Consider the following 27,796-nt stretch of genomic DNA (forward strand, 5'->3'; position numbering starts at 1 on the left):
ACAAACAACCCAATCGAAAAATGGGCAGAAGACCTAAATAGACATTTCTCCAAAGCAGACATACAGATGGTCAATAGGCACATGAAAAGATGCTCAACATGGTTAATTATTAGAGAAATGCAAATCAAAACTATAATGGCGTACCCCCTCACACTGGTTAGAATGGCCATTATTAAAACGTCTACAAATAACAAATGCTGGAGAGGGTGTGGAGAAAAGGGAACCCTCCTACACTGTTGGCAGGGATGTCAGTTGGTGCAGCCACTGTGGAAAACAGTATGGAGGTTCCTCAGAAAACTAAAAATAGAATTGCCATATCATCCAGCAATTCCACTCCTGGGCATATATCTGGACAAAACTATAATTCAAAAAGGTACATGCACCCCTATATTCATAAAAACACTATTCACAATAGCCAAGACATGGAAACAATGTAAATGTCTACCAACAGATGAATGGATAAAGAAGATATGATACATACATAAAATGGAATATCACTCAGCCATAAAAAAAGAATAAAATAATGCCATTTGCAGCAACATGGATGCAACCAGAGATTATCATACTAAGTGAAGTAAGTCTGGAAGAGAAAGACAAATACCATATGACATGGTATCAAATACCATATGATACCACACTTATATGTGGAATCTAAAATATGGCACAAATGAACCTCTCTACAAAACAGAACCAGACTCACAGACATAGAGAACAGACTTGTGGTTACAAAAGGTGGGAGTTGAGGGCAGGATGGACTGGGAGGTTGGGGTTAGTAGTTGCAAACTATTACGTATAGAATGGATAAGCAGCAAGGTCCTACTGTATAGCACAGGGAGATATATTCAATATTCTGGGATAAACCATAATGGAAAAGAATATAAAAAATAATGTGTGTATGTGTATAACCGAGTCACTTTGCATACAGCAGAAATTAACACAACATTGTAAATCAACCATACTTCAATTTTAAAAATCAATTTAAAAAAAAGAGTTAAGTAGCTTGACGGTGATCCCCAGCCACAACTCTCCAAGGAAAAGGAGCATTCATTGAAGGTAGGGAGGACTGTTCAGAGGCTTTTCATTTGTTGGTTTGTTTTCAAATTCCATTTTGAGTTTTTCTGTCATCTTTTCCAATTAAAATAAAATCAAGACAGCTGTGAAAAGATTAGTACCTTCCACCTGGCTCTGAAATCCACCTCCTATTCCCCATGCCTGACACCCACTGCCCCGGTTCAGCCCTGGCCTCAGCCACATGCTCTTCATTCTGGAGTAGTCTTTCTTCTGCTTACCACCCTCCTGTTCATGTTTTTCATGGCCTTCAAAGAAAATCCAGGCACCACAGCCTATGTGCTCCAGCCCATGCCCACTGCTCTCGTTTTCTGCTACACCAGTGCCCCCAACTCACTGCCAGCTGCCATCATCACATCAAATGTTCCAAGTTCCCAAACACACCCATTTATAATGCCGTTCCCCAGCCCAGCATGCTCTTCTTACTGCTTAGTGAATTCTTTTTTTATTAACAATTTTACTGAGATACAATTAACATACCATGAAGTTCACCTTTTTAAAGTGTACAATTCAATGGTTTTTAGTGTGTCACAGAGTTATGAACCATCACCAAAATCAATTTTAGAACATTTTCATTACTCTCCCCCAAACCTCCATACCCATTAGCCTTCATCCCCTTTTCCCCTCCAGTCCTAAACAACCAGTAATCTACTTTCTGTCTCTGTAAATTTGCCTCTTCTGAACGTTTCATATAAATGGAATCATATAATTGGTCTTTTATGACTGATTTCTTTCACATAACATAATGTTTTCAAGGTTTATCCATGCTGTCACATATATCAGAACTTTATTCCTTTTTATTGCCAAATAATATTCTACTGTATGAGTATACCATATTTTGTTCCATTCATCAGTTGATGGATTTTGGAGTTGTTTCCACTTTGAGGCTATTATGAACAAAACTACTATGAATATTCCTGTACAGGCATACCTCATTTTATTGTACTTCACTTTATTGCCTTCAAGGATATTGAAATTTTTACAGATTGAAGGTTTATGGCAACCCTGTGTTGAGCAAGTCTATTGGTGCCATTTTTCCAACAGCATTTGCTCACTTTGTGTCTCTGTGTCACATTTTAGTAATTCTCCCAATATTTCAAAATTTTTCATTATTATGTTTGTTATGGCGACCTGTGATCAGTGATCTTTGACGTTACTACTGCAAAAAGATTACGACTCACTGAAGGCTCAGATTATGGTTAGCAATTTTTAGCAATAAAGTATTTTTCAATTAAGGTATATACATTGTTTTTTTAATGTAAGGCTATTACACACTTAATAGACTATAGTGTTAACATAACTTTTATATGCACTGGGAAACCAAAACATTCATGTGACTCTCTATATTATGGTATTCAGGAACCGAACCCACAATATCTCCAAGGTATGCCTGTACAAGTTTTTGTGTGAACATGTTTTTACTTTTGTTGGGTATATACTTAGGAGTGGAATTGTTGGGTCATATTGTAACTCCATGTTTCACCTTTCAAGGAATTGCCATATTGTCTTCCAAAATGACTGTACTGTTTTATGTTCCCACCATCAGTATATGAAGGTTCCAATTTCTCCACATTCTCACCAACACTTGTTGTTATGTGACTTTTTTATTCTAGCCAAGCCAAGTATGAAGTGGTTCTCATTGTGGTTTTTTTTTAATAGATCTTTATTGGAGTATAATTGCTTTACAATGTTGTGTTAGTTTCTGCTGTATAACAAAGTGAATCAGCTGTATGTATATATATATCCCCATATCCCCTCCCTCTTGAGCCTCCCTCCCACCCTCCCTATCCCACCCCTCTAGGTCATCGCAAAGCACCGAGCTGATCTCCCTGTGCTATGTTGCTGCTTCCCACTAGCTATCTATTTTACATTGGTAGAGTATATATGTCGATGTTACTCTCATTTCCATGATAGCTAATGATGTTGAACATCTTTTTATGTGTTTATTAGCCACTTGTATATCTTCTTTGAAGAAATGTATATTCTGATCATTTGTCCTTTTTTTTTTTTTTTTTTTTGGCCATGCAGCACAGCATGCAGGATCTTAGTTCCCCAACCAGGGATCAAACCTGTGCTCCTTGCAGTGGAAGCGTGGAGTCCTAACCACTGGACCATCAGGGAATTCCCCATTTGCCCATTTTAATTGGGTTATTTGTCTTTTCTTAGTAAAATGTAAGAGTTCTTCAATATTTTAAATACAGGGCCCTATTGTATATACAAATATTTTTACATGTTTGATGGTGTCCTTCACAACACAAAAGTTCTTGACAAAGTACAACTTATCTCTTTTTCCTTTTGCTGCCTGTTCTTTTGTTGTCAATCTGTTTATGTGCTATAGGTCTGTTCAGATTTTCGAGTTCCTCCTGAGTCAGCTTTTGCACTTCGTCTTCCTAGAATTTGTTCATTTCATCTGTCATCTAATTTATTGACAAATAGCTGTTCATAATATTCCTTTATAATCTTTTTATTTCTGTAATGTCGGTAGTAATATCCCCTCTTTTGCTTAGTAAAGTCTTATTCATCTTGTAAAATCCAGCTCTTACTTAGTGAGTTCACCACCTTCCCAACACACACACTCACACACCTTCCTCAGTTTTCTTCTGTGTTCACTGCCTACCTCAGTCACACTGTAGCCAGGGTACCTTGTCATTCAGTGTCACAGTCGGCTTGCTTACACATCAGGAGACTGTGAGTTCTTCAAAGCATAAGACATCCCCACTCATCTCTGAGTATCCAGCTACCAGGGCAGGGCTGGCTGGACGGTCACTGAACTGGATGAGTCTTTGCTGGCATCACAGAAGAGGATACCCTTGGCTTTCTCTGGCAGTGCTGAGGACTCAAAGAGTGGGAGTAGAGAAAGCAGGTGTGAGGGAAAATGAAGTAAGAACTAGTAACGGGGCTCCTTTCCAAATGTGAGTGGCTCCCCAAGCCCTCAAAGAACAAATTCTTTCTAGACCATATAAATTAACTGCTAAGGAAGCACAGTACATGGAAGACCCTAGGGGCAACACTACACTATTAGGTATTCATAGAGTGCCTTTATGCAGCCCTCTTTCTTTCTCCAGAGGTATTTGGCATAAGGGACTTGACAGATAAGGTTTGAAAGTTAAAACCGGTTCCCACTAACACAGTCCCGAGGTCCTTTGGATACTATCACCAGCCATCTGAGTATGTAATAAATACCGGGGCTGAACAAAGCCTGGCATGGCTGTTTCATCAGGGCTGGTGAGATTTTATGGGATCCCTTTGCTAATTAAAATTCACTCTTCCAGACAGCTGTGATCTTTGATGTCTTATGCACCTGAAAAATATATCTTGACATTTAAGCCACACTCTCTGGGATGGTTCTAGTGGCAATAATAAGCCCTAAATTCCAATCAGAATGAAAATGCTAAATTCTATGTTGGGGCTTGATTTAAAGGGCAAGGACACCCAGACTCCTAAGGTTTGTCATTAATCCATCACTACCCAGAGGAACAACCCCTCTCCCTGTCCTTGGAATGACAAGGCCAACAACCCAAGGCCACTGCCCACTCCAGAAATTTGAGGCTATTATCACAACATACCACCTTCTTGCTCCGGACAATTTGGGGTGCTTTTAATGGGAAGTTGGCCTATAGTTCAGAAACTCACTGAGCCACACAAGGTCAGGGGACTGGGTGAGCAGAGCCCCCAGTCCTGCTCCAGGCTCAGTACCAAGACCACGGTGACAACTAGCTGCCACCTCTGCCCAGGGTCCCAAACAGGATCCAAGTGACTGCGGGGAGGAGGCTCCTCGCTTTCTGCCAGATCTCTGTTCTCAGGCTCTCCTTATCCTGGGACCCTGGCCTTCCAGCCACCCACACAGGCCTCCTCCCCAGTCCCTCCCAGGTCCCCAGGAGGAAGCACACGTGGAAAGGAAACACTGTGAGTGCAGTAGTCCTCTTCTGTCTGTGCCAGCCAGGCAGTGCATTCCTGACCAGGAAGGCTTTGAACCCTGTCTGAAATGTGGGCCCCAAGCACATTTTGCCTTCATGCCTTTGCAGTGCTGCTGTTGGACCATAATGCCCCTCCCCATCTGCTCCTAAACCAGGACTACACCCCTCATGGTGGCTTCCCTCACCTGCACCCCAGCAACCAAAGAAGATCAACTACCTCCATTCTGAAGTCCCCCACATCTCTGGTGTAGACAACCCTGATGGGCTAGTCGTGCTCCCACGGTCGCCCATTGCCTGTCCCCCCATGTAGGGAAGGCAATAATGGCTCACGGGGTGGGACTGGGGTCAGGAACACAAGGAGAAATCTGCCCTGGAGGTTAGCTAGACCCATCACCTGCCTCTTGGTCACATCAGGCCCAGGGAACAGGAGGAGCTGGGCTGTCTTCTCAGGTGGAAGAGCAGTTTAAGGAAACGCTGTCTTTGTTCTTCCTTCCTCTAGGAGGTTGCCAGAGAATGCAATTTTTACAGGAGACAGAGTCAAAGGATAAAAGGAAGAGTGAGAGAATGAGGCAGAAGATAGCTACAAAGGAAAGGGATGCTGGGACAGCAGCCCTGAGACAGCCAGTGATGCTCACTCCAAATAAGCTGCTTCCTGCTCCAAGCTCTGTGTCCCATCTGTAACCCATCACCAAGGTTTTTTGGTTTGGTTTGGTTAACAATACAAATGTATTACCTATTCACAAAATTAAATTTATCTTAAAAATATGTATGGAAGCTTGAGGCTGGAACATACCAGGCCGGCCGCCAAAGCCCTTTGTTCCCCTTGGGCCCGGCAGGCACATCTGGTGAGGGTGAGTGGTCTAGGTGGGATTGGAGATGCCCCTGCTGGGTCAACGCCACCAGCTGCAACTAGGGGAAAGCAGGATGAAGTGGTCCAGCTTTTAGGATAGTCGCTGCTGGGCAGATTCCTACGTCCTCTATTTCAGGGATCCCCAACCCCCATACCGGTCCGCAGCCTGTTAGAAACCGGCTGCACAGCAGGAGGTGAGTGGTGGGCGAGTAAGCGAAGCTTCATCTGCCGCTCTCCATCACTCGCATTACCGCCTGAACCATCATATCCCCCCCGCCACCAGGTCCGTGGAAAAATTGTCTTCCACAAAACTGGCTCCTGGTGCCAAAAATGTTGGGGACCGCTGCTCTACTTAATATTCTCTTTAACTCAAGACATTCTGACTCTATCTTGGAGGCTGGTACCAGAAAATCCCACAGCAGAAGACTGTGCCTGAGGTGACAGCCCCAGACTCCACATTTTCTCTCCTCCATTGCCATGCCTGGGTTGGACCCAAGGCTGTTGGAACTGTGACATTTAAAAGTCCCTTGCAAAATATTTGTGACTTTATTGTTAACCACCCCATATTTTTGTTGCCTTAGTAGATTTATTTATTTTCATTGTTTTTTGGAGTATATACAAAGACAATTGATTTTTGTTTATTGATTATATATCCAGCAGCTTGCTAAACTACCTTATAAATTCCAGTCTTCTGTCTCTAAATGGAGGGAGGAGGTCTATTTATACAAGCATATCATCAGACAATAATTACTATTTGGTTTCCTTTTTCTAATCCTTTATGTTGAATTTCTTTTTCTTCTTTGTCTGCACTGTCTGGGACCTATAGGACAATACCAGATGGAAAGAGCACACTGGGTATCCAATCTTATTCCTGATTGGCTAAGAACTACCTCTAGCATTTCACCCTGGAGTGTAATGTTTGCCATATAGTATATAGCTTCTTCTATTTCTAATTTGCCAAAAGTTCATTAGGGTTTTTTTTTTTAATCTATTTATTTATTTTTGGCTGTGTTGGGTCTTCGCTGCTGTGCATGGGCTTCCTCTAGTTGCCGAGTGGGGGCTACCCCTCGCTGTGGTGCACGGGCCCCTCACCACCACGGCCTCTCCTGTTGCGGAGCACAGGCCCTAGGCACATGGGCTTCAGTAGTTGTGGCTCACGGGCTCTAGAGCTCAGGCTCAGTAGTTGTGGTACATGGGCTTAGTTGCTCTGTGTCATGTGGGATCTCCCTGGACCAGGGCTCAAACCTGTGTCCCCTGCATTGGCAGGTGGATTCTTAACCACTGCGCAACCAGGGAAGCCCAGGGTTTTGTTTCTTTTTAATCATGAGCAGCTTTTGAATTTTATCAAATTCTTTGTGTGCATGTATTGAGAATATCATTTGCTATTTTCTCCCTCAGCCTATTAATGTGTTGAATTCACTAGTAGACTTTCTAACTCAACATTGAGTTTCTGGAATATTACAACCTTGACATGCTTATATTAATATATATATTGCTTTGATTCAGTTTGCTGATATTTTACTTAGAAGGGTTTTGCACCCATGTTCAGGAGTAGATTGGCCTATGATTTACTTTTCTTCTAATTTTGTCTAGTTTTAGTATCTCGGTTATTTTAGTATTAAAATTTGAATTGGAGAGTATTTTTTTCCGGATTCTATATAACCCTGAAATGATCTTCTCCTTAAAAGTTTTATTAAACTTACCTCAGTCTGTTGTTTCATTTACAAAGTATTGTTTACTAATAATTTAGTTTCTTTAAATATTATTAGGGTTTTTTTCTTCCTCCTTGAGCCAGTGCTGTTTAATTGTATTTTCTAGATGTTTTTAGAAAGTTCTGGATTTAAGGGCATCAAATCTTCCATGTTATTTTCCTATTGTCTTTGCTTTATCTTGAGTCTATCTCCTCTTCATTTCTGAAATTTTTGGTGTGCATGTGTGCCCTTTTTTTCCAACTTTATCAGGATACATTTCATATACCATAAAATTCACCATTTAAAGTGTAGAGTTCTGTGGTTTTAGCATATTCACAGAGTTGTGCAACCATCTCCACCATCTAATTTTAGAACATTTTCAATATCATTAAGAGAAACCCCATTCACATCAATAGTCATTCCCCATTCCCACTCCCTCCCTACCACCTGAACTGGCTTTTAATATGTTGAATGTTTACATTGGTTCAAAAGTCAAAAGAACATTAAGTGGTATAAAATAAGTATAAAAATATACAGAGAATTCTAACTCCCACACCCTCTTTATAGGTAATCATTTCATTAGTTTTCTATATTTCTTTATGCAAACATAAGGAAATGCAAATATATTTATTCCTGTTTTCCATACTTTCCTTACAGAAAGATAACATAATTTACACACTATCTTGCACCTTGCTTTTTCACTTAGTAGCTAGAACTGCTGGTACTATGTTGAATAGCAGCAGTGAGAGCAGACATCTTTGCCTTGTTCCTGATCTTAAGGGGAAAGGATCTAATCTTTCACCACTAAGTACGATGTTAGCTACAGGTTTTTTGTAAATGTTCTCTTTCAAGTTGAAGAAGTTCTCCTCTATTCCTAGTTACCTAGGAGTTTTTATCATGAATAGATGTTGAAATGTGTCAAATGCTTTTCTATATCAATTGATACAATCTTGTGATTTTGTTGATATAGCAGATTACACTAATTGATTTTGGAATGTTGAAACAACCTTGCATCCTTAGAACAAACTTTATATGATCATGGTGTATAATTGTTTTTATAAATTGCTGAAATCTCTTTGCTAATATTTTGTTAAGAATTTTTGAAATATCTTACAATTCTATATGTCAGTTATACCTCAATAAAACTGAAATTGTAAAATAAAACTAAATTAGCAGAGAAAAAAGAATTTTTGCATCTATATGCATGAGGGATATATACATACTGTCTATATGCATGAAGGATATATACACTAGTCTGTAGGTTTTTCTTTTTCTTTTTTTTTTCTTTTCTATTTTTTTTTCGCATTGTCTTCGTTTTTGTTAGCAGGGTAATACTGACTTCATTAAATGAGTTGGGAAGTATTCTTTCCTCCTCTGTTTTCTGGAACAGATTGTGTAAAATCGGTGTTAATTCTTCTTTAAATGTTTGAAAGAATTCAGGAGTGAAATCATGGTCCTAGAGATTCCCTTTGGGGTAGTTTTTTAATTATGAACTAAATTTTGTTAATAGTGATAGAGCTAATTCAATTAACTATTTAATATTGGGTGAGTATGGAATTTGTGTTTTCAAGGAAGTGGTCCATTTCATGTAAATTGTCAAATGTATGTATTTACAGTTGTTCATAGTATTCCCCTTTCATTCTTTCAATGTCCACAGGGTCTGTTTTATTCCTGATATTAGTAATATGTGTCATCTCTCTTTTTTCTTTGTCAGCCTTGCCAGTGCTTTGTCAATTTTATTGATCATTTCAAAGAACTAGCTTTTTGTTAATTGATTTCCTCTGTTGTTTTTTTCTTTTCAGTTTCACTAATTTCAGATCTTATCTCTATTATTTCCTTCATTCTGCTTGCTTTGGGTTCTTTTTCTAAGTTCTTGAGTGAAAACTTAGACTATTGATCTGAGACTTTCCCTCTTTTCTTTTTTTTTTTTTTTTTTGGACGCGCAGGCTCAGCGGCCATGGCTCACGGGCCCAGCCGCTCCACGGCACGCGGGATCCCCCCGGACCAGGGCACGAACCCGTGTCCCCTGCATCGGCAGGCGGACTCCCAACCACTGCACCACCAGGGAAGCCCTCTGATGTTTTTGAATGTATCTTTTTGTAGAGCCCTTTGGTGGTTGTTGTTGTAAGTATTACATTATACATACATAATTTATCACAGTCTAATGGTATTGCTATTTTACCAGTTTGAGTGAAAGAAACCTTACCTCCTTTAAAGTCCCTTTACCCTCTACTATTTATAGTTGTCTTAAATGTTACCTCTATATATATTGAGACCCACATTAGACAGTGTTATAATTTTTACTTCAACCATCAAAACTAATTTGGAAAAATCAGGAAGGAAAGTCTATTGTATTTATCTATATTTTTGCTCTTTCCATTGTTCTTCTTTTTTGATGTTCCAAGATTCCACCATTTTTCATTTTCTTTCTGTTTGGGGAACTTCCTTAGCCATTCTTTTATGTTAGGTCTGCTGGCAACAAATTCTCCTTCGTCTGAGAATATCTTGATTATCCTTTATTCCTGAAGCATATTTTCATCGGGTTGACAGAATTCTGGGTTGACAGTCATTTTTTTTCAGCTCTTGAAAAATATTGTACCACTTTCTTCTAGTCTCCGTGGTTTCTGGTGAGAAATCTGCTGTAATTTGAATTGTTTTTCTCCACAGGTAATATATTGTTTCTCCCTAGCTGCTTTCAAGATTTTTTATTTGTCTTTATTTTTCAGATGTTTGACTCTGTTGCATATTGACATGGCTTTCTTCAGATTTATCTTATTTAGAGTTGTTTCTTACATCTAGATGTATGTTTTTTACCAAGTTTGGGGATTTTTCAGCCATTATTTCTTCAAATACTTTTCAGTCCCATGCCTTCTCCTGATGACATAAATGTTAGATCTTTGTTATAGACCCACATGTCCCTGAAGCTCTGTTCTTTTTTATCGCTCTGTATTTTCTCTCTGTTATTTCAATTGGGCAATATATATCATTCTATCTTTCTTTTTTAATATGGAGCACTTCATGAATTTGCACGTCATCCTTGCACAGGGGCCATGCTAATCTTCCCTGTATCATTCCAATTTTAGTATGTGTGTTGCTGAAGCGAGCACCATATCATTCTGTCTTTAAGTTAATTGATTTAATTGATTCTTTCCCCTATCATCTCCAATCTGCTATTAAACCCATCCATTGAGGTTTTTGTTGTTGCTGTTATTGTACATTTTAGTTATAAAATTTCGCATTTAGTTCTCCTTTATATCTTCTATTTCTCTGCTGAGGCTTCCTATTTTCTCATTTGTTTCAAGCATATTCATAATTTGCACACTGCAGCATTTTTATGAAGGCTGCTTTAAATTTCTTGTCAGATAATTCTAACATCCATGTCATCTTGGTGTTGGTGTCTGTTGATTGTCTTTTCTCACTCGTGTTGAGATCTTATTGTTTCTTGGTGTGATGAATGATTTTCTGTTGAAACTTGGATGTTTTGGTGATTATGCTATAGGGCTCTGGATCTTACTTAAATATTGTATTTTAGCCAATTGCCTCTGACACTACTCCAGTGGGGAAGGGAATGCTGCCTTATTAATACCAAGTGGGGTAAAAGTTCAGGTTCTCCACTCAGCCTCCATTGACACCCAGGTTGGAGAAGGGGCTCCTTGTTATTGTTGGGCAGGGATGGGAGTTCAAGCTCCTTACTAAGCCTCCAATGAACCACCCTGCCAGGAGGGCAAGGAATACCTTATTACCGCAACCCACATCTGATCCCCTTGAGGAGGCGGCCTCATTACTGCTGAGCAATTGTTAAATTCCTGACCCTCCCTCAGGCCTCCTCTGACAACACCCCAACAAGGAGGCAAAGGTGAAATGGAGGTGGAAGTCCAGGCTCCCCATGTGGTCTCCACTGACAAGCAGGGTGTTGGGGTGGTAATGCTTTGTTTTCACCCAACAAGGATACAAGTCCCGGCTCCTCACTTGGCCTTCTCTGCCACCAAGCTTCTGATGGGGGCATAGATTGAGCTATCTCATTACAGCTTGGCAAGAATGAAGTCTAGGCTTTCTTCACAGCCTTTAACGATGGAGATGGGGGTGAGGCCATCATTTTTTTTCTGTGGAGTTTGGCTGAAGTAAAGTGGTTATTATCTAAAAGTTTTCTGTCTTGCTAGGCTGTCTCTTTCTAGTCCTTTGGCCACAGAGAGCAGGCTTTGTTGAGTCTTTTAGTCAGTCTGCTTTTATCTCTCTACCTTTCAGAGTCTTCTTACATCTGTTTTATAAATAACTTCCAGGAGTTTTAGTTGCACTTAGCAGGAGGAATAGGGAAAATTATATCTACTCCATCTTTCCAGAAGCAGACTGGAAGACTGTTTTAATATCGCCAAATGTATTTTACATTCCGACCGGCAATGTACAAGGGTTGCATTTTCTCCATATCCATACTAACACTTATTTTCTGTTTTTTCGATCATAGCCATTCTAATAGGTGTAAAGTGATATCTCATTGTGATTTTAATTTGCATTTCCCTTATGATTACTGATATTAAGCATCTTTCCATGTGCTTACTGGTCATTTATATATCTTCTTTGGATAAATGTCTATTCAAGTCTTTTGCTTATTTTTGAATTGGGTTGTTTGGGGGGTTTGTTATTGAATTTTAGGAGTTCTCCATACGTTCTGGATATCAGTCTTTTATCAAACTGGTGCTTGCAAATATTTTTTCCCATCCCATTACTTTTTTACTTTGTTGGTGGTATCCTTTGATGCATAAAATTTTTAATTCTGATGAAATCTAATTTGTCTATTTTTTTCTTTTGTTGCCTGTCCCTTTGGTCTCATATCCAAGAAATCATTACCAAATACAATGTCATGAAAATTTCCCCTATGTTTTCATCTAAGAGTTTTATAGTTGGGAGTTCCCTGGTGGTCTAGTGGTTAGGATTCTGTGCTTTCACTGTTGTGACCCAGGTTCAATTCCTGGTTGGGGAACTGAGATCCCACAAACCACACAGCCAAAAAAATAAATAAGAGTTTTATAGTTTTAGTTCTTACATTTAGGTCTTTTATCCATTTTGACTTAAATTTTGCATATGTTAGATAAGGGTAGAGTCCATTCTTTTTCATGTTGATATCCAATTTTCCCAGCACCATTTCACAACACTGTTGAAAAGACTGCCCTTTCCCCAATTGAATGGTCTTGGCAACATTGTCAAAAATAAATTTTTTAAAAGACTGAAATCATGAATTCATAAAAATATAAAATAAATACATTAAAATATTTAATTTAACTCATTGATTAATGATAAAATCAGTAAGATGTTGCAACCAATTTAAAGGAGAATTCAAAGGACAGAGACATACATAAAGCCTGAAATGAATCTACAAATAGATATAAAATTGACCTTTTTAGGGGTGTATGTATTAGTTTCTTACTGCTGCTATCACAAATTGACTGGCTTAAACAACAAATTTATTATCTTACAATTCCAGAGGTCAAGAAGTCTAAAATGGGTGGACAGGTCTGTTTCCCTCTGGAGGCTCTAGGGGAGAATCTATTTCTGCCTTTTCCAGCTTAGGCAGGTTTCCTTCATTCTTTGGCTCAGGCCTGTAGCCTTCTCTAACACTTCTCCTTCTCTAACACTGACCAGTCAAAACGACCCTTATGATTACATTGGGCCCTCCTGGATAATTCAGGAGACTCTCCTCATCTCAAGATCATTAACTTATCACATCTGCAAAACCACTTAGGCCATGGAAAGTAACACATTCACAGGTTACAAGGATTAGGACATGAACATTTGGGGGGGGCATTATTCTGCCTACAAAAATGGGGGGTCAATTGTTCTTCCATCATAAAGAATTAATTTGCATATGTACAGATTAAAATCATTTGCATTGCTATTGGTTATCTTTAATTTACAAAATTATAAAATAGCACAAAGACAATGAAAGGCGCAGACACATGCGGGAATAATCCAGAAGGTAGTGCTTAGTTTTCTATCCCACTCCAAAGCATAGTTTTCCATTGAAGATGCCCAATAATTCTTTTGGCCCATTTCAAAGTCTTTCACAATTTGTACTGATTCTCTAATCTGTTTTATCACTTTATTTCTGTTTCAAGTTCTTTCCTCATTGATAACCTCTATATGTCTTATCATGCTTTCTGCTCTATTCTCCTTTGAGCTCCTTTAAATTTTGTGTTCATTTGTGATTTTGTATTTTCTTCTGCTTCTCTCCTAACTTCCACACGGCCCTAATGTCCACTGACTATCGGCCCATCTCCTCCTCTCGTTTGGCTTTTTCTTTCCTAAGTTCTTAAATTTCTGCTTTGCTGTCTTTCTTCAAAGCTGCAAATACTTCATTGAGGTATTGTTATTATTATTAATGTATGTTGTACGGTCAGGGTACAATTTTCCCCCTCCTTTAGCAGCATTTTTTCTGATGTATTTTCTTCATCTGCAGAATAATTCTGTTGTCCCTTTTCAGGATTTTTCTTACGGTATTCTTATGAATGTGCTGCAATACCTATTATGTTGCTGATATTTAGGTGAGTTCTATTTTCTTGGAGTAGCTATTATCAGGGGAGTCCTGGGTGTTAGTGGGATTGGGGGACATGGCTCCAGGGCTCCCTCCTCTGTGACTCCCAAGGACAGTTTCTTTCACCTATATCTCTGCAGAGCCAGGCCACCAGACTAGAAGGGCTCCCCCAAGCTCACAAATACAACTAAGCAACACACTCCCAGATAACCAGTGGGTCAAAGAAGGAATTGAAAGTAAAATCAGAAAGTACTTTGAGATGAATAAAAATGAAGACACAACATACCACAACTTATGGTATGCAGCTAAAGCGGGCCTAGAGGGAAATTTATAGCTATTACTGTCTGTATTAAGAAAGAAGAAAGATCTAAAATCAGTAACCTAATGGTTTACATTAAGACACTGGAAAAAGGAGAGCAAATCATCCTAAGGAAGGGTGCCTTCCCAGCCTCTGAGCTCCTTCAATTCTTTCACCAGCAGCTGCTGTTTCCAAGGGACACTGAGCCTGCCTTCCAGAGATCTACTCTTTTTCCAAAGCAGTTATCCCTAGGTTGGCCACATCTGGGCCTCCTCCAGGCCCATCCACATCTTCTCTCAACCTCCTCCAGCTGGTTTTCAATCTTTATCACGGCAGCTTCTTCTCAGGGTGAGGCCTTCTCTTTCTAGGACTGCTCATTAGACTCTTCCCCACTCCCCCTGCTTCTCTGCCAGTCCTAGTGCTCCACTGTGAGAGATTTTGGCCACAGTTAAATGCAATTTGAGGCTTGGAGCTTTCTTCTTGTTCTTGGAGGGACAGTAGTCTTGAAGAAGGATCTTACTTCCCTGTTCAGGGATTGAACCTAGCTGCCAGTCCACCAGGGGCTAGAGGCTAGAAGCAAAGTTCCCTGATTCTTACTCCATTTGAAAGCAAAAATGTTTCAAGGAGGCAAAAACTTCAAAACAGGTAAAAAGTTTATTGTTAGAGACAGAGCACAACATATGGGAGAGCACACAGAGAAACAGTTTATTTATTTAAAGCAGAAATACACACCCAGAGAGGAGTGCAAGCGTCCTGAATGAGGAGTGCATGAAGAGGTGATTTAAATCACTTATATAGGACAGTTCTTCTGGGTCTTTTTTTACATTTGGCCAATTATCTTGTTTCTTTTTTTCACACCTGACTAGTCTTAGGACCCTCCCCAAGATGCCTGCACAACTCTTTCCTAAGATGGATCCCACTGCAGAGGCCTATGGGTGTATGTCCATACATATTATGGGGTGGCGCCACCTCCCTTTCTGATCCCCAAGGAGCCTTCCTGCACATGTGCAGACAGGGAAGTTTTCCTTGACCTCAGGGGTGGGCACCTTATCTCTTTACTTTAGCAGAGCTCAGCTTCTGCCACTAGCTTTGTCCTTGAAGTGTCTGGGTGAGAACAAAGCTTCAGTTTTACTCCACCTGACAAACACCAGCTGTCTGGCCCAGGGGCACATCTATCTCCTACCTCACTCTGTCTCCTAGATTCACCAAAGGTGGAGCTTTGTTTTGTTATTGGGGGATGGGGGAAAGTTCAGGGTCTCCACTGTTCTGCCTGGTTTTTAGGACAAAAAGTGTGAAGGTCTGAACCCTCAGAATGGGAGAAAATATTCACAAACGAATGAACAGACAAAGGATTAGTCTCCAAAATATATAAACAGCTCAAGCAGCTCAATATTAAAGAAACAAACAACCCAATCCAAAAATGGGCAGAAGACCTAAGTAGACATTTCTCCAGAGAAGTTATACAGATTGCCAACAAACACATGAAAGAATGCTCAACATCACTAATCATGAGAGAAATGCAAATCAAAACTATAATGAGGTATCACCTCACACCAGTTAGAGTGGGCATCATCAGAAAATCTACAAACAACAAATGCTGGAGAGGGTGTGGAGAAAAGGGAACCCTCTTGCACTGTTGGTGGGAATGTAAATTGATACAGCCACTATGGAGAACAGTATGGAAATTCCTTAAAAAACTAAAAATAGAATTACCATATGATCCAGCAATCCCACTACTGGGCATATACCCAGAGAAAACCATAATTCAAAAAGACACATGCACCCCGATGTTCATTGCAGCACTATTTACAATAGCCAGGTTATGGAAGCAACCTAAATGCCCATAGACAGACGAATGGATAAAGAAGATGTGGTACATATATACAATGGAACATTACTCAGCCATAAAAAACAACGAAATTGAGTCATCTGTTGAGACGTGGATGGATCTAGAGACTGTCATACAGAGTGAAGTAAGTCAGAAAGAGAAAAACAAATATCGTATATTAACGCATGTTTGTGGAACCTAGAAAAATGGTACAGATGAACCAGTTTGCAGGGCAGAAGTTGAGACACAGATGTAGAGAACAAATGTATGGACACCAAGTGGGGAAAACCATGGTGGGGTGAGGATGGTCATGTGCTGAATTGAGCTATTGGGATTGACATGTATACACTGATGTGTATAAAATTGATGACTAATAAGAATCTGCAATATAAAAAAACAAAACAAAACAAAAAACCTGGGCCCCGCAGTGAAAGCGCCATGTCCTAATCTCTGGACCACCAGAGAATTCCCTATAACCTCTCATTTATTTATGGCAAATCAAGGTTTTTTCTTTTTTTTTTTTTAATTTTAAAAGTCCACTAAGTGTATACTCATAAAAGAAATCATTTCTGGAGTAATAAATGTTCTGAACAGCTCAAAATAAATAAATAAATCTAAAGTGAGCCCCCCCACAAAAAAGAAGTGTGAAGGTCTGGAATTACGCTGCTGCCAAACTCCTGCCTGAGCCCCTGCAGGTGTTCCAAGGAGTTTATCACCAAATAACTCAGTCTCGACCACAGCTCATGTGAGAGGGAACAGGGGGCTGTCCTAGCCCATGGTATTGGGGGTACCCTAGGTTACACTAACATGGCTCCCACACCAAGGAACAGAGGCTACTGTCCCCTTGCACGCTCAATGCCACATTTTTACTGGGATTATTGAGCCAGAGTACAATACTTCAGTTAGGTTCTGATGCTAACCACCAAGAGCTAGCATCAGATTCCACAAGCCTTTCCTTACTTCAGACACAAGCTGGATACAAATTTGGGGGTTCTCATGAGCCCCTCAGTTTCAGTCAATTACTAGAATGACTCAGATCTCAGGAAAGCACTAGACTTATAGTTTTATTATAAAGGATACAAATCAGGATCAGCCAGATGAAGAGACACATAAAACAAGGTCTGGGAGAGGCTCAAATGCAGAGCTTCCATAGCCTTCCCCCTGGAATCAGGACACATCACCCTCCTGTCACATCAAGGTGTTCACCAACCAGAAAGTTCACCTGAACCTCAGTGTCCAGAGTTTTTACTGGGGTTTCATTACATAGGGATGGTTGACTGAATCATTTGCCATGTGATTAACCTCAGCCTCCAGCCCCTCTTCCATCCCCAGAGGTTGGGAGTTTGGGCTAATATCCCATGGCTCAAAGCCCCAATCCCATGGTCTTCCTGGCCTGACCAGCCCATCCTGAGTCATCTTTTTTTTTTTTTAAGTTTTTGTTTGTTTGTTTGTTTTTTATTTTGGCTGCAGTGGGTCTTCGTTGCTGCATGTGGGCTTTCTCTAGTTGCGGCAAGCAGGGGCTACTCTTCATTGCAGTGCCCAGGCTTCTCATTGTGGTGGCTTCTCTTGTTGCAGAGCACAGGCCCTAGGTGCGCAGGCTTCAGTAGTTGCAGAGCGTGGGCTCAGTAGTGGTGGCACATGAGCTTAGTTGCTCCGTGGCATGTGGGATCTTCCCGGACCAAGGCTCAAACCCATGTCCCCTGCATTGGCAGGCAGATTCTTAACCACTGTGCCACCAGGGAAGTCCCCTGAGTCATCTTATTAGCCTAAACTCAGGTGTGGTTCAAGGGCCACCATTAATAACAAAGACTCTCCTGTCATTTGGAAAATTTCAAGAGCTTAGAAGCTTCATCCCAGAAACCCAAGACAAAAACCAGACAAATTCTTTATCATACAACATAAGGACTACAAGATAAGTGTGCCCAAGACAGTGAGAAGCTGAAACCTGTCTTCAGAGCAGTCAAGGGGACCAAGAAAGAAGGCCTGGGAAAGAGAGGATGGCATACCAGAGAGATGTGTCCATAAGAAGCTACAAGGGACTTATTCCTCTGGGCTCAGAAGAACAGGCAATTCCAGGCCCAGGAAACAGGCTGATCACTAGGAGAAAATGTCCTTCCTACTTGAACCCCTCTGAGACAACAATGGACCTGCATGTAAGCCAGTGGCTGCCATCTCTGGGCTCCCATGTGATGGGAGGTTAGAAAAGACCTTTCTTCAGGAAAGGAACCAGGTAACCGCTAAGGATCACTGAAACTCACAGGGGCCCAGCACAGTGCCCAGACCTCAATGCACACTCAGTAAACGTTTTGTTAGTCTGTGCTAACCTGCCCCTCCAGCTTTTGGAGTAATGGGGGAGGGTGGAGTAATGGGGGAGCCACTGTTGTATACAACAGGATGCAGCATCAAAATTGCATTGTCTGCAAAAGCCCCTCTGAGCAGAGCTCACTGGCCATCTATCCTCCTTACACCTCCTCTTGGCATGGTCTGGGTCTACTCTCTTCTTCTCCCGCAGTATCAGCCTCTTATCCTCAAATTCCCATACAAAACCCCAAATGAGGCTCCAGGACAACCTCTACTCAACTATGAACTCTCTAAGGGAACCTTAAGCAAAACACCAAGGACCCTTGGTCTCTGCCCTCAGCAGCACAGAAAGGAAGATTTGACCCCCTCCTCCTTCAACACACCTGGGTCTGTTCTTAGCAGGGCCCCCACTGCAAGGGTAGGCTAGGGTGAGGTGTTTCCTCCCACTTTACCAGCCAGACCAGAGACAAATAACACCATCCTCCCAGGGGGTCTTCTGTCTGTCCTTCTGCTGCTCACCCAGCCTGGTTTCTTGGGTACTTGCTCTGGACTTGCTCGCCATGCACAAGCTGATTGGAATTCTGCTGCATTATGCCCCCTCTCTTGGTCCCCTGCCTGTCAAGTCCCCACCTGTGGTATCCTCAGAGTCTGCCCTTCTCTTCCTGTGTCCATGACTTTCACACTCTCCTTAGGTGCTCCTACCCAGTCCTATGGCTTCACATCCTACCCAAATGCTTAAGACCTCTATTTTCTGCCCAGGTCCCTCTCCCATCTGTAGATGGACATACAGGAACTTTTAACTGTGGTTTCCTCTGGGGAGAAGGTCCAGGAGTTTGGGATGGGGGGAACACCCTTTTTACTTTACTCATTCCCTACTCCTTGAATATTTCACGATTCTGTGGTTGGCCATCTATGAAGGTTAGCGTTATGTATCAACTTGGCTAAGCTGTAGTATCCAGTTATTCAACCCAACACTAATTGAGATATTGCTGTGAAAATAGTTTGCAGTTATGATTCACTTCTACAGTCAAGTGACTTTAAGTAAAGGGGATTATCCTTGATAACCTGGATGGGCCTCATCCAATTGGATGAAAGTTTTTAGAGTAAAACTGAAGTTTCCCTGAGGAAGAAATTCTGCCTGTGGATGCAGTGTCAGCTCCTCCCTGATGGTTGCAGCCTGCCATTCCTCACAGCCTGCCCTACAGATTTCAGACTTGCCTAGGCAACTCTACATGTAAGCCTTGCAAAAAATCGACCTCTCTCTCTCTCTCTCTCTTTAATATCTTGCTGATTCTGTTTCTCTGGCAGAACCCTGAATGATACACTGTTTAATACCATTAATTAAACTCAAACTCATTATTCTCGCTCCCTCTGCCCCACCACTGCTCCCACCCAGGTGCCCTCCCACGGTCCTATCCTGATGGACTGCATGGCCTGCCTGGCAGCTCCCCAAGTCAGAAGCCCTGGGGTGTGACCTGACTCCTCCCTCCCATCCCTCATATACCCCGTCAGCCGGGCAGAGGGAGCAGGTGAGGGAGTGTGGTTCTCTCGAATTTGTGCCCACCCCTCCACCCCTACCCCAACCTCTTTTCCCTCTGGCTCTGGCAGTAGCCATCTCACTGGACTCCCTGCCCCCATGACAGCTTCACCCTCCCCATCCACCCACCAGCCAACAGTGGCCTCTGAGAAACCCACTTGCAAGGGAGACAAGGGAGACACCTCCCTTGCACAGCATGGAGTCCACACCCCTAAGCCAGTGAGCTCTGCCCATCTCTCACCACACCTCCTACTTCAGCCACTGCCCGCTTCAGTTCCGTGCCTGGAATGGGCCTCCCTCTCTCACCGCTGCACCTTTTCTTCAACTTTCCCACCTCCTCAACTGCTCCACGGGTCTAAGCCCAAGTTGTCAGGCCTTGGGCGATCACCTGGCTGGTTGCTTATTTCCCTGAATCCCCAGCAAACTCAGTCCCTGGTGGTGAGGGCTTGGGCTGGCTTCACTCAGTTCCTACTTCAGAGCCAAGAACCACAGTAAGTGCTCAAAAAATGTCTACCCAAGGAGTCATCAAATGGACTAATTTACTCGCTCTTCCCTTCTCTCATTTTCCTTTTACTGGTCATGATACAGAACCAAAGAAATGTGTTTAATTAGTTTAGGGGGTTACCAAAGGGAATTTCATTGTCTCTGTTCATGACCTAACTGCAGATGATTTAGGATGAAGAATATTTTGTCTTTGATGAAAACTAAATAAATTGCTTTGACTCATATATGGGCTTAAAATGAGTTTAATATTTTGTTTCCCAGTGGCACTTGATACTAAAATATGTTCCACTCTGTTCAGTGATTCTTCAGTATGTCCAAGGAGAATATGTGGCTTCAGGGCCACTTCTTTAGGGTCTTAAGCAGTTGAGAAGAGCTTTGCTCTGCTCCATGTCCTGGCGGCCCCTGCTGTTTGTGCCACCATGACTGTTTTGGATGGAACCCACTCCATCTTCATTTCCCAAGCCAAAGTCCTGTCCCTTACCTCAAGCCTTTGTCTCCATCCCCATCATGGAATCCTTTTAAGCGTTAACTCATCACATAAAGCCTGGTCCACCAGAACTTACCCCGAGGGCAGAGCCCTGAGCCTGGTGTCCTTGCTGGGCAGAGCCCACAGGGTCCCATGCCTGCAGAGCTGGCTGGTCCCAGACACCACAGGGCTGAAAACATAGCAACTGCAGCCTGCTGACATAGAAACCAGAAGCACTTGCTGAAAAAGCGTTAAGGAACTAGGGCCTGACTTGGACATCCTTCTCCATTTGAGATCCTTCATTTCCCTTCCATGACCCTGAGTTCCTAGTAATCCTGTGATAATGTGTCCTCACTGGAAAATTATGGACAATGATTGAACTGACATTTCTGTCAGCAAGTAACTGCAACACATACAGTCTTCTGAAGTTAATTTTTTTTTTTTTTTTTTTTGCCTTGCCTTGCCACAGGGCCTGCGGGATCCCAGTTCCCTGACCAGAGATCTAACCCAGGCCCCCTGAAGTGGAAGCACGGGGTCCTAACCACTGGACCGCCAGGGAATTCCCTGAAGTTAATTAAATGAAGAGATCCTATGAAACAAAGATGGCCAGACTCTTAATTCTAACCCACGTGCCAATGACATCTGTGAAGAGAATCCCGTGGCCCTTTGGGGGCGACCCTGTCTTTCCGCTGTGGAATGCGTCCTCCTGCCACCCTTTGTTGGAAGTTCAGCCCTCAGAACCGGCCTCACCTCGGAGTTTCAGCCTCCATTCAGAGAGACGTGCTATCTCCCGGTACTTTTCCACCTTCGCATTCTGAATTCCTCCCATTCAATCGCTTAAAGTCGCACTTTTTATAAGCTCAGAACTTTAAGGTTCTCTCACACAAAGACCAGACTTATAAAAGGAGTAACAAAAGAAATTCTAATGCTCCAGGAAATAAGAGGAGCGAAGAGGGCGGCTACCAACAGCAAAGCAGGTGAGCCAGCTCTGAGCGGAAGGAGCCAGCCACCTGGCTGGTCCCCGCGGGCCTCCGCAGCCCACTGCCATGGAAACCGCACACAGCATCGCGGCTTCTCGCACCCTCACGGAGCAGGCGACAGTGTTTGGCAAGGCCACTCAGTGGATAGAAAACAGCTGAGCGAAACCTTGGGAAGCTGGCCTTCTTTTCTCCGGTCTGACACCCTCTCTTCTTATGTCTGGAACGAGGGATTGCCCCATCAGGAGGACCGCCTCTCCCTGGAGGATGGGAAATAATATCAAAAGAATAGCGGATAAGAAATCCTGGTTCAAAGACGCCAGCTGCTCTGTGAGCTTAAAGGGACTCCGTGTTTCGATTATTATGCATTGAATGACAATGATGAGGCCAACCCTTGAGGGGCCAAGTGGGAAAGTGGCCCCTTGCCTCTTCCAGTCAGAAAGCATAATAGAGAAATTACCCCTCCTGACTAATGAATTCTCCCCCGAACCCCCTGCATGTGATGTAACAGACAACTGCTAAATAGCAATATTACACATTTCTTACCATAGCAAGCCACAGCAGGTACATGTAAGAATTAAGAATTGCGGTCTTTAGTCTCTTCCCCCATCCTGAGGCCACTGGAATTAAAATCTGCCTTGACATGGCTCTAACCATCTCCTCCCTCTTACTGTGAAACCTTCAGTGACTGCCTGTTGCCTGCAGGAAAAATCCAAAGCTTTTGGTGTCTGGCAGCCCAAGTTCTCCACAATCTGTCCCTGAGCTTCCTTCTCACTACTCAGCAGCTTGAACATGGACCCCAGCCACCCTGAATTCCACACCATCCCTTAAATATTCTGGGTTCAACAATTCCTCATCTGGCATACCACAAAGCAAATATAACACATTGTCTACTTATGAGCAGCTATAAGAAACTTGTGCTAAAAGAAACCTGGGCAATACTGGAGAACAAAGACAACACTGCAAAGAAAAGGGGAAAAGGTATTATTTGGTACTAGATGACAAGAAAGGATTAGAAATATTCTCATCCAGGAGAAAGAGGTGCTGTCAGACATTGCTGGGAGAGGGGAAGATGTAAAGGGACAGCTCTGAAGGGACAGCTGGCAAAATCTGCCGAAGTATAGGCACAAGTACGTTTTAATGCACCAATCCCACTTCTGGAAATCAATTCTGCAATTACCCCTGCACACATACAAATGACAGACACAAGATTATTCATTGGGGTGTTCACTGTAATTGCAAAAGATTGGAAACATCCCAAGTGGCCCTCAATAGGGGGCTGGCTAATGTACTATGATACATCCACCAAGGGGACTACTAAGAGCTGTGAAAGACAACAAGGGAGATCTCTGTGGACTGATATGAAAAGATCTGCAGGGTATTTTGGTAAGTATATTGCATGTCACCCTTGTTAGGAAGGGAAAATTAAAATACGTATCCATATATTATGCATAAAGAAACATTAGAAGTAGAAACAAGAATCTAATAAAAATGGTTAGCTAGAGGGGGTGGAACATGAGGAAAGAGTGGATGGGGATAACTTTTCATGTCATTTTGATTTTTGAACCCTGTAAGGTACCTCTCATTTGAAAATTAAACATTATTTTTAAAGGATTATACCTACACAAACAAAACATTTTTAAATTCAGGAACCACAAAAATGTGTCAAGTTGGGCTGCACTTGCTGATGATCTATGCAATCTACACATTTTGCATTTTCTTCCCTTGAGGGAAAGCATTTTGTCCTATTGATCTTTGTGTCTCTCAGTCCAAGCACATAGTAGGCATTCAACAAGTATTTATTGGTTAGATGGCAGTTGTTTTGTGGAAACTGACAGCCACAGATAAAATGCCAAATAAGGGCCAGTGCACATGATTAGGACTGTTCACTTTATTTAACGAGAATCTCCATAGTGATGAGAGACAAGTGAGAGAAATGGCTCTGTGGTTGCTAACAGCAGCAGCCTGAGGCCGGCAGGCCCTCTGAGGCAAAACCTGGTCAGCATTCGAATGAGGGGCTAATCGCTGGCTAGAACTTATGCTTTGGGGGGATTTTATTGTAAAGTTTTATTCATTTTAGCAGCAAATGCTGAAAATGTTTAAATATGTATTATCCCTTAAAATGTGTAGCTAAAATATAGGAGATTTGGTTTTCTTGCCATTTTTCCTTTGCTGATTAAAAAAAAAACAGGAAATGAAATCTGGTTTATATATAATTTGTCACACATGTAATATATCCAACTTTGTAAGCACTCCAAGTTTTCATTAACTCTGCTGAAATATATTTACATTAAGAAATCTCTCAGCCCTAGTGTCGTTTGTTTCAACCTTCCAAACTTAGTTGTTTTGCTAAAAATGCAGATCAGACCCAGATGGAGGACCAAGCACCCCCATTTGACCTCCTCCCTAATTAAAATCCCATAAATGACAGAAAAGACTTGTTTAATTAAAAGAAGCAAAAAAAGGGGGGGGAGAGAAAAGGAAAGGAAAAAGAATTACATAATGGTAACAAAGAATCTCCAAACATTTGAGAAAAATCAACACCATAATAAAAAGATATCAAACATAACATAGAAGAACTACAACCAGTCAACAGGGAAAGTAAAGACATTATAATAACTATAATTTCTATCTTCAGAAAGATAAGAGAGGATATTCTACCTGTAAAAATTAATTGCAAATAGTAAAAACTGAAGATTAAGTTCAAAAATAGGGTGTTGGGACTTCCCTGGTGGTGAAGTGGTTAAGAATCCGCCTGCCGATCCTTTTTGACCCACCTCATAGAGAAATGGAAATAAAAACAAAAATAAACAAATGGGACCTAATGAAGCTTAAAAGCTTTTGCACAGCAAAGGAAACCGTAAACAAAACCAAAAGACAACCCTCAGAATGGGAGAAAATATTTGCCAGTGAAGCAACTGACAAAGTATTAATCTCCAAAATTTACAAGCAGCTCATGCAGCTCAATATCAAAAAAACAAATAACCCAATCCAAAAATGGGCAGAAATAGAAATAGACATTTTTCCAAAGAAGATATACAGATTGCCAACAAACACATAAAAGGATGTTCAACATCACTAATCATTAGAGAAATGCAAATCAAAACTACAATGAGGTATCACCTCACACCGGTCAGAATGGCCATCATCAAAAAATCTACAAACAGGGCTTCCCTGGTGGCACAGTGGTTGAGAGTCTGCCTGCCGATGCAGGGGACACGGGTTCGTGCCCCGGTCCGGGAAGATCCCACATGCTGTGGAGCAGCTGGGCCCGTGAGCCATGGCCGCTGAGCCTGTGTGTCTGGAGCCTGTGCTCCGCAATGGGAAAGGCTACAACAGTGAGAGGCCCACATACCACAAAAAAAAAAAAAAAAAATCTAGAAACAATAAATGCTGGAGAGGGTGTGGAGAAAAGGGAACCCTCTTGCACTGTTGATGAGAAAGTAAATTGATGCAGCCACTATGGAGAACAGTATGGAGGTTCCTTAAAAAACTAAAAATAGAATTACCATACGACCCAGCAATCCCACTATTGGGCATATACCTTGAGAAAACCATAATTCAAAAAGAGTCATGTACCACAATGTTCATTGCAGCTCTATTTATAATAGCCAGGACATGGAAGCAACCTAAGTGTCCATCAACAGAAGAATGGATAAAGAAGATGTGGCACATATATACAATGGAATAGTATTCAGCCATAAAAAGAAGCAAAATTGAGTTATTTGTAGTGAGGTGGATGGACCTAGAGTCTGTCATACAGAGTGAAGTCAGAAAGAGAAAAATGAATACCGTATGCTAACACATATATATGGAATCTAAAAAAAAAAATGATTCTGAGGAACCTAGGGGCAGTACAGGAATAAAGACGCAGACATAGAGAATGGACTTGAGGACACAGGGAGGGGGAAGCGTAAGCTAGGACGAAGTGAGACAGTGGCATGGACATATACACTACCAAATGTAAAATCGATAGCTAGTGGGAAGCAGCCACATAGCACAGGGAGATCAGCTTGGTGCTTTGTGACCACCTAGAGGAGTGGGATAGGGAGGGTGGGAGGGAGACACAAGAGGGAGGATATATGCGGATATATGTATATGTATGGCTGATTCACTGTTATAAAGCAGAAACTAACACACCATTGTAGAGCAATTATACTCCAATAAAGGTGTTAAAAAAAAAGAAAAGAAAAGAATCCGCCTGCCAGTGCAGCGGACATGTGTTTGAGCCCTGATCCGGGAAGTTCCCACATGCCGCAGAGCAACTAAGCCCTGTGCGCACAACTACTGAGCTTGCACTCTAAAGCCCGCGAGCCGGGCTTCCCTGGTGGCGCAGTGGTTGAGAGTCCGCCTGCTGATGCAGGGGACATGGGTTCGTGCCCCGGTCCGGGAAGATCCTACATGCCGCGCAGCGGCTAGGCCCATGAGCCATGGCCCCTCAGCCTACATGTCCGGAGCCTGTGCTCCGCAACGGGAGAGGCCACAACAGTGAGAGGCCCGCGTACCGCAAAAAAAAAATTAAAGACCGCGAGCCACAACTACTGAGCCCGCATGCTACTACTACTGAAGCCTGCGTGCCTAAAGCCCGTGCTCTGCAACAAGAAAAGCCACCGCAATGAGAAGCCCATGCACCGCAACGAAGAGTAGCCCCTGCTCTCTGCAACTAGAGAAAGCCCGCGCACAGCAACGAAGATCCAATGCAGCCAAAAATAAATAAATAAAATAAATAAAATTTGAAAAATAGGCAAACTGAATTATACCTTTTAAAAAAAAATAGGGTGTTACCAGAATACCACAGCTCAGAAGAAACTAGTGACATGAATATCAAACCAATGAATTCTCCTAAAGCTAAGTTTGAAGGACAAAGAAATAGAAAATATGAGTTAAAAGTCATGAGATATGAACAGTAGACCCAGAAATTTCAGCATGTGTGTAACAGGAGTACCAAAAGGAAAGAACAGGTAAAATGGAAGTGAAGAAATACTCAAAGAAATAATGGGATGATGGGTGACAATTCAACAGCTGAAGAAAGACATCCATCTTCAGACTAACAGGGTTCATTGAGTGCTAAGCAGAGTGAATGAAAAGTAAAATAGAATTTCAAAAATCTAGACATATTGTGGTAAAATTTTGGAACACCAAGTGTGGAAGGAAAATCCTACTAGCTTCCAAAGAGAGAAAATAGGTTATCCCAATAGAATGAAAATCTGCTTGACATTAGACATCTCCATTATCAACCCTGAATGCTAGAAGATGGTAGGGCAATTTCTCTAATAATCTGAAGGAAAAATCATTTTTAACCTAGAATCTAATACCCAGCCAAACTAGCATTCAAGTGGGGATGCTAAATAAAGACATCTTCAAGCATGTGTCAGTTCATGCTATTTAAAGCTTGCCCCAAAGAATCAAAGAAAATGGAAGATATAGAATCCAATAAACAGTGGAGGGGGAAGTAAAGTAAAAACTTAGAGTTGGTGCACTAGGTTTAACAAAAAGTTAAATTTCAATCTGGAATTAAAATCTCAAATGAGCTCACTGTGGTAGGGAACTGGTTGCAGGGTTAATGGGAGCAGCTAGGAGGGAAAGAAGTGAAATCATTCTCAAAGTTCATATGATACTGGCCGACTGCAAGAACAAATCTTTTACAAAGCATCCAATTATAACTCTCATACTCTGTAAAAATAACTCAATTTTTGATTTTCAATAAATTGCTCTGATTTACTAAATAATTGGACTAGTAAACCAGGTTTGCTCTTTTAAGCTAATGAACGTGTTTATAAATTTTGTCTTTGAACTCACTCAAGGCCAGAAGTAAGGTGGGGAGTACCTCTAA

The 27,796-nt window shown here is 41.8% G+C and overlaps 1 non-coding gene across 1 annotated transcript; it reads right to left on the reverse strand.

The window, feature by feature from the left end:
- Positions 1–10,526: 10,526 nt before the first annotated feature.
- Positions 10,527–10,633, reverse strand: LOC117198199 (U6 spliceosomal RNA). The gene has a single exon (XR_004479229.1). It is a non-coding gene; the product is annotated as a U6 spliceosomal RNA (small nuclear RNA).
- Positions 10,634–27,796: the final 17,163 nt, after the last annotated feature.

This window comes from Orcinus orca, chromosome 3, assembly GCF_937001465.1.
Source record: "Orcinus orca chromosome 3, mOrcOrc1.1, whole genome shotgun sequence".
NCBI lineage: Eukaryota > Metazoa > Chordata > Mammalia > Artiodactyla > Delphinidae > Orcinus > Orcinus orca.